Genomic DNA, 10,840 nt, shown 5'->3' on the forward strand with positions numbered 1-10,840 from the left:
AACTCCTGGCCTCAGGTGAGACACCTGCCTTGGCCTAATCTATTATATTTTTTAATCTAAAGTGTATTCAGTAGATAACATATAGTTGGATCATTTTTTCACATTCAGTCTCTCTCTGTTTTTTGATTGAATTGTTTGATCTATATTCACACTTAATATTATTATTGATATTGTTAGATTTACCTCTGCTATTTAATATTTTGTCTTCTATATATCTCATGTTTTGTTTTCCCTGCGTTGTTCCTTGAGTATTTTTTTGCATTAAGTGAATACTTTCTAGTTAACATGTTAATTGACCTAATTTTTACATGATATTTTAAATGTTATTTCCTTAGTGGTTGCCCTAGGACTTACAGTACACATTTTAACTTATTAGAATCTACTTCAGGTTTTTACTAACTTAAGTCTAATGACTTATAGAAGTGTCACCCCTATATAACTCTTTGCCCTTCCCTCTGTGTATATAAGTGTATATATAGTATTTATATGTTACAAACCCAGTAATACACAGTTATAATTCTTACTTCTTATAAGTTTATGTCTTTTAAATAAGCTCAAGGAAAAAAGAAAAGCACAAATCTTATAGAGGGCTTTTAAAAATTAACCTTATTTTTTATTTTTGGTTCTCCTTATTTCTTCTTTTGACTTCAAATTACAAACTAGTGTTATTTCCTTATTCCAATAAAGTTCTGTTCCCACACACCTCTTTTGTGATATTACAGTAGTCCCTTGATCTCTGCAATTTTGCTTTCTGTGGTTTGTTACCCATGGTTACCCATGGTCAAACACGGTCTGAAAATATTAAATGGAAAATTCCAGAAATAAGCAATTCATAAGCTTTAAGTTGCATGCCATTCTGAATAGTGTAATGAAAACTCACATCATTCCTTTGCCTAGCATATCCATGCTATGTAGGCAACCCACCCATTAGTCACTTAGTAGCCATCTTGGTTACCATGTCAAAAAAAACATAGTATATACGGTTTGGTACTGTGTCTGATTTCAGGCATCCACTGGTAGTCTTGGAATGTATCCCCTCCCTCCTGATATGGGAGGACTACTGTTTCTTCAAATAGATTATATTTCTGTATGTTATAAACCCAATAATGCAATTATGTACATATTGTTTTATTTATTTATTTTTTTTTTTGAGACGGAGTCTCGCTCTGTCGCCCAGGCTGGAGTGCAGTGGCCGGATCTCAGCTCACTGCAAGCTCCGCCTCCTGGGTTCACGCCATTCTCCGGCCTCAGCCTCCCGAGTAGCTGGGACTACAGGCGCCCGCCACCTCGCCCGGCTAGTTTTTTGTATTTTTTAGTAGAGACGGGGTTTCACCGTGTTAGCCAGGATGGTCTCGATCTCCTGACCTCGTGATCCGCCCGTCTCGGCCTCCCAAAGTGCTGGGATTACAGGCTTGAGCCACCGCGCCCGGCCACATAATGCAATTATGTACATATTGTTTTATATAATTGCTTTATAAATCAGAGAAGGAAGGAGAAGGACTCTACAGTTATACCATCTTTTGTAATTAATTACTTACATAATTACTTTTACTGGAACTCTGTTTTTCTGTGTGGATTTAAATTACTGTCTGGCATCACATTTTTTTCAGGGTAAAGAACTTCCTACAGTATCTCTTTTAAAGCTGGTTTGCCACCAACAAATTCTCTTCATTTTGGGGTAGCTGAAATGTATTTATTTCTCTTTCATTTTTGAGAGATAGTTTTCCTGGATAGGGGAATCTTGTTTGTCAGGATTTTTTTTCAGCATTTTGAATTTTTTATCTCACTGCCTTCTGGCCTCCATTACTTCTGACGAGAAATAAGCTATTAGTCTTTTGGGGCTTCCTATAATGGCCTAGGAGTCAACTGTTAATCTTATCAGAGTATGTAATGAGTAATTTTTCTTTTGCTGCTTTCAAGTTTTTCTTTTTGTATTTAGTTTGAATATTCTATGTTGTGTCTGGGTATGTATCTCTTTGTATTTATCTTGTAGTTGGTTGACATTATTGGATATATATAGATTAATGTTTTCCATCAAATTTTTTACTTTTCAGCTATTATTTCTTCAAATCTATTTTCTGCTTCTTTCTCTCCTGTTCTTTCTTGGCAGTCCCCTTACACATATGTTTTTGAGATTAATGGTGTCCCACATTTCTCTGAGATTTTGCTTACTTTTCTTCATTCTTTATTCACCCTACTCTTCAGATTGCATACTCTATTGATCTGTCTTTATGTTTACTGATTCTTTCTTCTGCCAGCTCAAATCTACCATTGAGTCCCTCTAGCAGTTTTTCATTGTGGTTATTGTAATTTTCAACACCAGAATTTCCAGTTAGTTCTTTTTTAAAAAATACAACTTCTACCTATTGTTGATATTCTTTATTTTGTGAAACATCGTCATCATACCTTATGTAAATTCTTTAAACATGATTTCATTTAGTTCTTTGAACATATTTTCAATAGCTGCTTTGAAGTCTTTGCCTTCTAAGTCCAACATCTAGGAACCCTAAAAAGCTGTCTTATTGCCTGCTCTCCCCCACCCCTACGAAATGGTCAAGCTGCTCACACTCCCATTCTGGAAGTCCTGCCCCAATTATTTTTTAATTGGTTTTTTAAAGTCACCACTTTTTAGGACTTGGATTTAATAAACTCCCAGAGTATGTCAAAGTAGATTTTCCTCTTTTTTAAGAAAAGGATTGTATTTTATTTTTTTTGCTACAACTACTGATGAAAGTTGTGTGTGGGGGTTTGTTCGTTTGTTGCAGTTTTTTTTTTTTTTAAATGGTAGCAAGATGGCAGAATAGAAGATCCCTGGCATCATTACCCTCACAAAAATACAATTAGAAATTATTCAAAGATAAGAATGCCACTCTGAATTCACCAAAACTTAGGGGAGAAGTAGAGAAACCCCCTAGGCCTACAAAATCTAGAGAAACCATGATCAACAAGAGAAATAGTCATTTCAGACTGTGCCACCTCTTCCCCCAAACTGGCACAATGCCACTCACAGAGAATTTCCCTAGGCTCACAGTTTCTGAGATAAGAGGAGGGAATTGAAGGTGAACATTCACTATCCCTATCAGTCTGGGAATCTTCCAAGGAAACCCATCCTGGTCTCATTCCAAAGGAACCATTGGAAGTGTCAGAAGGGCTGAACCACCTGGGGTGAATTAGGAACACAGAGTGGGGCACTGACTGCAGTGACTGGAGCATTGATCTTGGTGGCTACCGTGTGCTTTGATCAGCAGGGATGCCACATTGAAGAGATTGGCTGATGTCATAGAGCTGCAGGGAGTACAAACTGTGGGAAGTCTTGAGTAGCTGGCCAGATTTTTCCACAAAGCTCAGGTGCTCATGTGGAGTTTCTAACTGACCTGGAAACAACTAAAAGGTGAGGATTCAGTTCTCATGCCCACTTAAGTCTGCCCCCAGACTGTGAAACAATGGCAAAGCAGCAATATAGTTCCTGGATAATTTTTAACTTCTGGCACTCACTGTAAGTCTTCCTCAGACCGGGAAACAATGGCAGGCAATGAGTTAGTTCTAGGGCAGTGTTTTAGTTCTGGAGCTCATTATAAGTCCTCCCCAGAATGTGAAGAAACACCAGGCTGGTATTTAAGTTCTGTTACTCGGTAGGAAAGGTCTGACGTTACCAAAGAACACCTGCAAAAGCTGGAAGAGGTGGATGTCTTCTCAAATGTGCAGGCATCAAGAAAGATTTGGAAGGGATCAAGACAGAAAGATTTTGAAAACTCAGGGAAATATGACCAAAAGACACCAACAAAGCTTCACCAATGGACCCAGAAGATTTGAAGACCTATGAAATGCCAGAGAATTCAGAATAATCCCCCTAAAGAAGTTAAGGGAATCACAAGCAAATATGAGGAGAAAACTAAATGAAATTTGCAAAACAATCCAGGAACAAAATGAGAAATTTGACAAAGAAATAGAAACAATTTAAAAACCAAGTAGAAATCCTACAAATAAAGAATGCAATAACTAAACTGAAAAACTCAGTAGAAAGCTTCGACAGCAGACTTGATCAAACAGAGGAAAGAATTGGTGAGTTTTATAACCCAATCAGAGGAGCAAAAATAAAAATAAAAAGAGTGAACAAGGCCTACAAGAATTATGATGCACTACCAAGCCAATTAATGTCTACCTAATAGGAATTTCTGAAGGCAATGAGAGAGAAAAATGCCTAGAAAGCATATTTAAGGAAATGATGGCTGAAAATTTCCTAAATCTGGAGAAAAATGACACCATTTAGGTACAGGAAGCTCAGATATTACCGATGAAATTCAACCCAAAGAGGAAATCTCCAAGGCATATTATTATCAAATTAGCGAAAGATAAAAGACGCATAATACTCAAACCAGCAAGAGAAAAGAAACATACCACATTCAATGGAGCCCTAATACAGCTTTCAGTGGATTTCTCAGTGGAAACCCTGCAGGCCAGGAGAAAATGGGATGTTATATTAAAAGTGCTGAAGGAAAAAAGGACTGCTAGCCAAGATTACTGTACCCAGCAAAGCAATCCTTTAAACATGAAGGAGCAATAAAGACTCTGCTTCTTAGTGAATTCATCAACACCATCTCTGTATTAGAGGAAGTGCTAAAAGGATTTCTTCAATCAATCTGAAAAGAAAGAATGCTAACATGTAACAAGAACACATCTGAAGATATTAAACTCACTGGTAAAAGAAAGAAAATAGGCAAATTCAGAATACTCTAATACTGTAAGTAAACCATTTATATATTAAGTGTGAAGAATTAAAACTATTAAAAACAGTAACTACGATAATTAGTTAAGAGATAGGCAATACAGAGATATGTAACAAGGATTACCCATGCAAATAGAAACCAAAAGAGATCAGGAGTAGCTATACATATATCACTTAAAATGGACTTAAGTCAAGAACAGTTTTAAAAAGAGAAGGCAAGTATATAATGATAAAGAGGTCAATACAAAAAAAAAGGATATAACAATTGTAAATATATATGCACTCAACACCAGAGCACCCAAATATATAAAACAAATACTAATAGACCTAAAGGGAGATATTGTCTGGGATACAGTAATAGAAGGGGTCTTTTAACATCCCATCTTCAACAATGAACACATCATCCAAACAAAAAATCAACGAAGAGACATTAAACTGCACTGTAGATCAAATGAAGCTAACAGATGCTTACAGAACATTCCATTCAACAGCTGCAGAATACACATTCTTCTCATCAGCACATAGAACAGTTTTCAGGATAGTCCATATGTTATGTCACAAAACAAGTCTTAATAAATTTTTAAAAATTGAAATCAGGTATTCAAAGAACATACAGCTGAACAACAAATGGGTCAATGGAGAATTTTAAAAGAAAATTTAAAAATTCCTTGAGACAAATGAAAACGGAAACACAATATACCAAAACCTATGGGATAAAGCACAAGTAGTTCTAAGAGGGAATTTTATAAAAATAAATGCCTATGTCAAAAAAGTAGGAAGATCTCAAATAAACAACTTAGTGATACACCTCAAGGAACTAGAGAAACAAGAACAAACCCAACCCAAAAGTAGTAGAAGGAAATAAATAATAGAAACTAAAAATAATACAAAAGATCAATGAAAAGAAAGTTATTTTTTGAAAAATAAAATTGACAAAAGTTTAGCAAGACAAAGAAAAAAAAAGAGAGAAGGCCTAAATAATTCAGAGATGAAAAAGGAGACATTAAAACTGATACCACATATACACAAAGGATCACTAGAGACTATTCTGAACAATTACATGCCAACAAATTGGTAAGCCTAGAATAAACAGAAAAATTCCTGTACACATACAACCTAGCAAGATTGAACCATGAAGAAGTAGAAAACCAGAACAGACCAATAAGTAACAAGACTGAAACAGTAATAAAATGTATCCTACCAAAGAAAAGCCCAGGATCTGACAGCTTCACTGCTGAATTCTCCCAAACATTTAAAGAACTAATATCAATTCTACTCAAAATATCCCAAAAAATTGAAGAGGAGAGAATACTTCCAAATTCATTCTACAAGACCAGCATTTCTATGGTACCAAAATCAGACAAGGACACACACACAAAAAGAAAACTACAGTTTTATATCCATGATGAACATAGATGCAAAAATCCCCAACAAAATACTAGCAAGTCAGATTCAACGACACATTAAAAAGATCATTCATTGTGATCAAATGGGATTCATCCCAGGAATGCAAGGATGGTTCCAAATACACAAATCAATAAACATGGTATATCATAGTAACAGAATCAAGAACAAAAACAAATTACCATTTCAATAGATGCTGACAACCATTTGATAAAATTCAACATCCCTTTATGATAAAAAATTTCTTCAACAAACTGAGTATAGAAGGTACATACTTCAGAACAATAGAGGTCATATATGACAAATTCACAGCTAACATCATACTGAATTGGGAGAAATTGAAAGCCTTTCCTGTAAGATTGGGAACAACACAAGGATGCCCATTTTCACCAACTTTATTTAACACATTTTTGGAAGTTCTAGCCAGAACAATTATGCAAGAGATAGAAATAAAAGGCATCCAAATTGGAAAACAAGAAGTCACATTATCCTTGTTCACAGATGACATGATCATATATTTAGAAAAACCTAAAGACTCCATTAAAAAACTGTTAGATCTGATAAATTCAGTAAAGTTTCAGGATACAAAATCAACATACAAAAATTAGTAGCATTTCTTTACACCAACAGCAAATAACCTGAAAAAGAAATGAAGAAAGCAATCCCATTTATAATAGCTTGTAAAGAAAAAAAAAAAAAAACTGGAAATATACTTAACCAAAGAAGTGAAAAATTTATACAGTGAAAACTATAAAACACTGATGAAAGAAGTTAAAGAGGACACAAAAAATGGAAAAACATTTCATGGTCATCGATTGGAAAAATTAATATTGTTAAAATGTTTGTACTACCCATAGTGATCTACAGATTCAGTGCCACCTCTATCAAAATACCAATGACATTCTTCACAGAACTAGAAAAAGCAATTCTAAAATTAGTATGGAACCACAAAAGACCCCAAATAGCCAAAACAATCCCAACCAAAAGTAACAAAGCTGGGGACATCAAACTATGTACTTCAAGATATACTACAAAGCTATAATAACCCAAACAGCATTGTATTGGCATAAAAACAGACACATAGAACAATGGATCAGAATAGAGAACCCAGAAATAAATCTATGCATTTACAGCCAACTCATTTTCAACAAAGACACCAAAAACATACACTGGGGAAAAGACAATCTCTTCAATAAATGGTGCTGGGAAAACTGGATATTCATATGCAGAAGAATGAAACTAGACCTTTGTCTCTCACTGTATACAAAAATGAATTAAAGTGAATTAAAGACTTAAACGTAAGACCTGAAACTATGAAACTACTAGGAGAAAACACTGGAGAAACACTTCAGGTCATTGGTCTGGGCAAATATTTTATTAAGACTTCAAAAGGTCTTATAAAATATAACACAAAAGTGTAAAAGTACAAATAGACAAATGGCATTACATCAAGTTACAAAGCTTTTACATGGCAAAGGAAACAATCAGCAGAGTGAAGAGACAACCTACAGAATGGGAGAAAATATTTGCAAACTATTCTTCTGATAAGGGATTAATAACCAGAATATATAGGGGAACTCATTAGCAAAAAAAAAAAAAAATTGATTAAAAAATGGGCAAATGATCTGAATACACATTTCACCAAGAAGACCTACAAATGACCAACAGAGAGAGGAAAAAATGTTCATCTCTAAGTATCAGGAAAATGCAAATTGAAACCACGATGAGATATCATCTCACTTCAGTTAAACTGGCTATTATCAAAAAGACAAAAAATATGCCGGTGAGGATATGGAGAAAGGGAAACTCTTATACACTTGATAAAAAATAAAAAACTTCAGATAAATTTAACAGAGTTTAATTAAGCAAGAAAAAAAATGATTTACAAATCAGGCAGCCCCCAGAATCACAGCAGATTCAGAGGGACTCCAGGGATTCCTCATGGTCAGAACAAGTTTATAGACAAAAAAAGGAACATGGTGTACAGAAGTTAGAAGTGAAGTACAGAAACACCTGGATTGGTTACCAGTTGGTGTTTGTCTTATTTGAACACAGTTTGAACCCTGAGCAGTATATGAGTGGTTGAAGTATGGCTGCTAGGATTGGCCAGGACTCAGCTATTGTTACAGGCACATACTGCTAAGTTAGGTTTTCAATCATGTCTACCTACTAAATTACATTACAGTTCATCCACAAGGACTCAAATATAGAAGTACATAGTCCTCAGACCATATTTAGTTTGCTTTAACATACTGTTGGTAGGAATGTAAATTAGTATGGCCACTATGGAAAACAATATGGAGGCTCCTCAAAAAAATGAAAAAAAAAAATAGCTCTACCATATGATCCAGCAGTCCCACTATTGGGTATATATTCAAAAGAAAAGAAATCACTATGTGGAAGAGATGTCTGTGGAAGAGATAGCCCTTGTTTATTGCAGCATTATTCACAGTAGCCAAGTTATGGAATCAACATTAAGTGTCCATCAGCAGATGAATGGATAAAGAAAGTGCAGTACTTATATACAGTGAAATATTATTCAGCCATGAAAAGTGATGAAATTCTGTCATTTGCAGCAACATGGATGGAACTAGAAGACATGTTAAGTGAAACAAGCCAGACACCAAAATACAAATATCACATCTTCTCACTTATATAGAAACTAAAAAAGTTGATCTCATGAAAGTAGAGAGTAGAATGGCAGTTACCAGAGGCTGGGAATGGTACAGGGGAAGAGGGAAAGAAGAGAGGTTGGTTAGTGAGTACAAAAACACAAACAGAAGGAACAAGTTATAGTGTTCAACAGCATAGCAGAGTGATTATAATTAACAATAATTTCTTGTATATCTCAAAATACCTAGAGAGGAAGATTGGAATGTTCCCAACATCATGAAATGATAAATGTTTGACGTGTTGAATATACTAATTACCCTTAATTTGATCATTACACATTATATGGATGTATCAAAGTATAACATGTGCCCCCATAAATATGTACAATTATATATCAATTAAAAATGTCAAATACCAAAAACAAATATTCCGTCTGATCATCACCAACAAAAAAGATAGAGATAAATCTAATAATGGTGAGAACAGGTTGCTGATGAGGAGTCAAAAGGATCAGGCAGCCTGCCTGTACCCTCCCTCCCCTGCAGCCATGCCATGCCACCTGTGCCTGTAAGTACTCACCCACAGCCACCCACCACATTGCTTTGCTGGTGCATGTGTGCACAGATGGACCTAGCCTTCCCTTCCCTGCCAGTGCACCTGTGTGCACCATGCCATGCTACTGCTGCTAGTGTGAGTGCAGCCCGCCACACTGTCATTGTCATGGAAGCATTGGTGGGCATGGAATCCACCAGTCCCGGCCCACCAGCACCCCAGCCCTGCACCAGGGAGGCTGGCACAAAACTAGGCACTGAAAACAGCAGACCTGACGCCAGCTCTGAGCAGCCACTGCCGCAAAAGTGAACATGCACAGAAAACGTACATAGGTCTGTGCTCACCAGCACTCCGCCCCCGTGCTAACACCACCATCAGTGCAAATGTGCACACAATTTCTGGCAGGGGCTCCCATCCCCCTGAGCCATACTGGCACTATCACTGCTGCAAACGCCTGCACGGAGGCCAGCACCCACTAGCACCCTGCTGCAGCTGATGAGCGAGCACCCCAGTGTGCTGCTGCTGCCACTGCTGCTAGCACATGCAAACGAGAGCAGATCCTGCTGCCACTGCCCTGTGAAGTACTTTGGCTGGCACCAGCCATTGTAGTGTTGTGACCAGCCGTCTGGGAGCACCTCTGCTCTCCAGCACAGCACATTCCTAACCTCAAGGAGCCAGAGATTGGAGCCGAGGCCTAATACCAGTCCCGCAGAGTTAGAGCACGCAGTCCAGAAGTCCTTAGCTAAACCTTGGTCCCCTAAAGTCTTCTAGTAACAAAGCCAGTAGACTGAACTCACCTTATGTGATGATCAAACCCCCATGGTCATCAGATAAGATTTTAAAAAAAAACCCATCCAAACAACAGCAACTTCAAAGATGGAGGGAACATCAGCCCACAAAGATAAGAAAGAACGAGCTCAAGAACTCTGATAACTCAAAAAGCCAGAGTTTCTTCTTTCCTTTAACTAACTGCACTAGTTCTCCAGCAAAGATTCTTAACTGAGCTAAGATGACTGAAATGACAAATAGAATTCAGAATATGGGTAGGAATGAAGATCATCAAGATCCAGGAGAACATTGAAACATAATCTAAGAAAGCTAAGAATCATAATAAAATGATATAGGAGCTGACAGACAAAATAGCCAATATAGAAAAGAATGTAACTGACCTGATAGAGCTAAAAAACACTCCTCAAGAATTTTGTAATGCAATCACAAGTATTAACAGAAGAATAGACCAAGCCAAGGAAAGAATCTCAGAGCTTTAAGACTGGCTTTCTGAAATAAGACAGTCAGTGAAGAATAAAGAAAAAAGAATGAAAAGGAACAAACAAAACCTCCAAGAAATATGGGATTATATAAAGAGACTAAATCTACAACTCATTAGCATCCCTGAAAGGGATGGAGAAAATGGAAGCAACTTGGAAAACATATTTCAGAATATCATCCATGAAAACTTCCCAATCTAGCTAGAGAGGCCAACATTCAAATTCAGGAAATGCAGAGAATCCCTGCAAAATACTTCACAAGAAGATAATCCCCAAG

The 10,840-nt window shown here is 36.6% G+C and overlaps 1 protein-coding gene across 1 annotated transcript in view; it reads left to right on the plus strand.

The window, feature by feature from the left end:
• TSGA10 (testis specific, 10) overlaps positions 1-1,192 on the plus strand; it is a 169,925-nt gene extending 168,733 nt beyond the window's left edge. Inside the window, exon 19 of the mRNA XM_011969617.1 lies at positions 1,154-1,192. The gene's annotated coding sequence lies outside the window, so the exon portion shown is untranslated. The remainder of the gene's footprint in view (positions 1-1,153) is intronic.
• The last annotated feature ends 9,648 nt before the right edge of the window (positions 1,193-10,840 follow it).

The sequence above is a fragment of the Mandrillus leucophaeus genome, unplaced genomic scaffold (assembly GCF_000951045.1).
Source record: "Mandrillus leucophaeus isolate KB7577 unplaced genomic scaffold, Mleu.le_1.0 Scaffold9, whole genome shotgun sequence".
NCBI lineage: Eukaryota > Metazoa > Chordata > Mammalia > Primates > Cercopithecidae > Mandrillus > Mandrillus leucophaeus.